Source organism: Notothenia coriiceps, unplaced genomic scaffold (assembly GCF_000735185.1).
Source record: "Notothenia coriiceps isolate Sejong01 unplaced genomic scaffold, NC01 NC01_scaffold00021027, whole genome shotgun sequence".
In the NCBI taxonomy this organism is placed as follows: domain Eukaryota; kingdom Metazoa; phylum Chordata; class Actinopteri; order Perciformes; family Nototheniidae; genus Notothenia; species Notothenia coriiceps.
Window position 1 is genome coordinate 490 of NW_011353728.1, and position 4,062 is coordinate 4,551.

Consider the following 4,062-nt stretch of genomic DNA (forward strand, 5'->3'; position numbering starts at 1 on the left):
GTAAATATGGTTTATTGTCACGAAACGTTTTTAATATCAAGCCCTAAGTCATGTAAAAGTATTTCTCAAACAAGACAAACTTAATAGAACGGAAATGGTAAATGCATTAATTGATTGACAGAAAAGGATAAGCACAAATTATGTTATATAATCAACAGTTTAGAATTTTTTTATTCTACAATTATGCTTTTTGTTGCTGTTGCTGTTTTTTGTTACTTCAATGTTAAATGTGAGCTGACCAGTTCCACATTAAATATGATTATTAATGTTAATCTTTTTTTTTTTAGCCCCCCTTTTGTGAGATGTGCTGCTTAAAATAGGATCTGATAGATTGCCTGTTTAGGAATAGTAAATGAGAATGTTTACATATTTAGTTGAGGGGATGTTTTCCAAGTAAACAACATCACAGATTTCCTTTCACGCTTTCAATATTAACTCATGTATTAAGTCATGTAAAAGTATTTTTCAAATAAGAAAAACCTACTATAGCTGAAATGGTGAATCCAATTGATTAATTGATTAATTGATTGACGGAAAATGAATGGGCAACAATTGTTTATTTGTTTAGAATATTTTAAAGTGCACCTATCACTCTATTTTTAGGCAATAGCATAGCATATAGCATATATCTGAGACCTAATAGCATAGGTCTCAGATATATAAAAAAACATAAAAAACATGTCTATGAAGTGTTTTGCTCAAAATACCAAACAGATCACCCATTCTAGCCATGCCTCATATCCCTCTATTTCACGCCTCATTTCGAAAGTGCTGATTTTGGGTATAAAGCTTTAAAAAATAAAAATGTGATAAAAAAAAAAAAAAAGGAGGGGTCTGAGCTCATGCGGGACCCGGCAGCTACTGTCTAAACTAAATGCTGCCGTGATGAAACATATCATGGATTATCGTGGATTATTTCTGAAACAGTATGGAGCTCAAAGGCTTTCTCTCTTGCCGGTTATACCACAAGGTGAGTTCCTTTTTAGTTCCTGCTTCCTCACACAGATGCTCTCCAGTACAGGTTAGCTCTGAGTGTTAGCGATGCTAATGTAAACACCGACCATATTACGTCCAAAACAGTCGGGCATTGTTTCTGATAGCAAAGTTTGTGTATTGTATTGATTAACAAATGTACTGCATCCCCCTTCATGCTCTGATTACCATGCTTTTAGTTGTTGTTGTTGTTGTTGTTGCTGTTGTTTTCGTTTTTAATTGTGAGCTGGCCAGTTTCCCCTTAGCCTATACACAGCTCTATTCCTCAAAATCCTTTTTTAGATCCTCTATTGTCAAGTGTGTACTTAAAATAGGATCTGATTGATTGCCTGTTGAGGAGCAGATGAGGATGTTTACATATTGAGTTGAGGGATGTTTTCCAAGTAAACGCAGTCTCTCTACACAGAACACTTTCAATATGAACCCTGTTGTTATTGGAATGAACTCACTTTGTCATAAGATGTTACAAATCATTTATGGGAACTTGCATTGAATTGTGCACGGTAAAAAGTCCTGTAAAAGTACACATTTATGAGAGCTGAAATATTGAATCCATTCATTGATTAATTGAATAACTGAAAATGAATGAGCATTCATTGATTGATTAGAGGAATATTTTAACATTTCTTCTAATACTACGATGACTCTTGTCTTTATAACAAGTTTTTATTTATTTATTGTGAGCTAGCAACGTTCCAAATAGCCTATACGTAGTTTTATTAATCCAAATATTTTTTTAGATCCCCTATTATGAGATGTGTACTTTAAGTGCACCTATCATGCTATTTTTAGGCAATAGCATAGGTCTCAGATATATACAAATATATAAAAAACATGTCTATGAAGTGTTTTGCTCAAAATACCAAACAGATCACCCATTCTAGCCATGCCTCATATCCCTCTATTTCACTTCCTGTTTCAAAAGTGCTGAAAAAGAAAGGAGGGGGCCGAGCTCATGCGGGAGATGCTACCGGCAGATTCTGCGGTGATGAAACGCCATATCATGGATTATCAAGGATTATTTCTGAAACAGTATGGAGCTCAAACGCTTTCTCTCTTGCCGGTTATACCACAAGGTGAGTTCCTTTTTATTTCCTGCTTCTTCACACACATGCTCTCCAGTGCAGGTTAGCTCTGAGTGTTAGCGATGCTAATGTAAACACCGACCATATTACGTCCAAAACAGTCGGGCATTGTTTCTGATAGGGCCATGGGTGTAAAGCCAGCCTACATTTCAGATATTACGTGATATCGGACCCAAATCTGGATCAGCTCCGTTGTAGCCCCGTTTTTAGAGATTTGGGTACGGATTAAAAGAGACAGGGTTTTATTTTCTTACGCTGCGTGAGTTCCCTGACACGCCAGGGACACATCTTTATGTATAAAATACATCAAAAATAAGTGCATTTTGCATGATAGGTCCTCTTTAAGTTATGAAGCCACAAGACTGATGAAAGTAAAGTCCTCCCTTCTCAGAACTTTAACAAAGACATAACAACCACATGTTTTAATGAGCACCAAGACCAAAAAGACAAATGTTTTTTTTAATTAAATGTATCGGTAAGTAAAATATAAAACTTTTTTAAATGTTATGTTAAATCAAAGTGCTTTTATGCATCAATTTCACCTCTTTTTGGTCGGAACATGAGGTTGTTTTGATTTTACCTGGAGACAAAGTGTTTGCTGTCTGGAGAGAAGGCGACGTTAAGAACCCAGGAGCCGTGTCCACTCAGCGTGCCGGCCAGGTTCGCATGTTGCCTGTAAAACAAAAGCTCAAAGTTTATTAAAGCAAACATTTTTTACTTTCTTTTTTCCCCTCCTAGTGTTTATTTATATTCTTTTAATTTGTAACAACTGAGGACACCCTTTCCCTCCCTTTATTTGTGTGTATACAATATAAATACTGGGTATGATGACCATATTTGGGTTGTACATTATCTACAGGCCAACTGAACTCACACGTCGTATATCTTGATGTATCCGTCGTCGGAGGCGGTGACCAGCAGCTGGGAGTCGGGGGAGAAGGTGAGGGATCTGATGGGCATGGCGTGACCTGAAGAGAGAAACAGGAAGTTATATTCCTCACTGACGTCTTCTCAGGAGGCACTCTGCGCGCTGTAGGCGTCTCGTTGCACGCTTGAAGCATCGATGAGAGGGGCTGGTGTCAACTCCTCTATTCTGCTTATTTTGAATAGACTTAAAATGGTGCTTATGGCAACAAGAAATTACCGGATAATATGACCGGAGATATTTGAAATTACTGCGATCTACCGGCACTGCCATGGCGATCTACCGGTCTATCGCTATCAACACATTGGGCACCCTTAATGTATATTATTATTATAAATATATATAGTTTATTTTTGGCCTTGTATATTTATTTCTAATCTTTTTTCTAACCGATAAAAAAACAATTATCAACTAATGATTGTATATTGATCATTTAAGTTGAATTCATTTATGTAAATTATCTTGCAGAAGCCTGAAAATGATAAATTTCACAATTTTCAAAAGGTGAGAATTTACCACCTATTTTTTTTGTAAATGTGACCTCATTTTTTGTAGTGAAAAAGATGTACCTTTTTCATTATTTTCTGACATTTAATAAACAAATGCTTAAATTATCAATCAAATAATCGATAATCAGACTAGTTTTGTCGCCAGTTGCAGCAAATGATTCATGCAACTTATTAATATTCAGATTTGTATTTGACCTTCCAGCGTATGGAGCAGCTTTCCAGTGGCGATGTCAAAGATGTTGATGATCCCATCGATGGCTCCGCTGGCCAGATATTTCCCATCAGGACTCTGAGGGGCATAGCATAGAGAACCATTGCATTTATTTAACACAGGGTATATGCAGGAATCCTGAAGTCAAAGGTAATACCTTGGCCTTTCCATACATTTTACATATACATACATTACATACATATTGTTGTGTTGTTTGTTTATTATATTATAACTTAGTACTTTTTTAGCGCATTTCAGATATGCAACCCTAAGCTCAGTCTGTGGCTCTTTCCTGCTGTAACGCTGCAAATTTCCCCTCTGTGGGACTAATAAAGGTAT

General features: G+C 36.3%; 1 long non-coding RNA gene across 1 annotated transcript; it reads right to left on the reverse strand.

Moving 5' to 3' along the window:
• Positions 1–2,629: 2,629 nt before the first annotated feature.
• Positions 2,630–3,841, reverse strand: LOC104953076 (uncharacterized). The gene is made up of 3 exons (XR_799172.1): positions 3,708–3,841; positions 2,953–3,046; positions 2,630–2,751 (listed from the first exon to the last, which is right to left on the reverse strand). It is a non-coding gene; the product is annotated as an uncharacterized lncRNA (long non-coding RNA).
• Between the last annotated feature and the right edge of the window lie 221 nt (positions 3,842–4,062).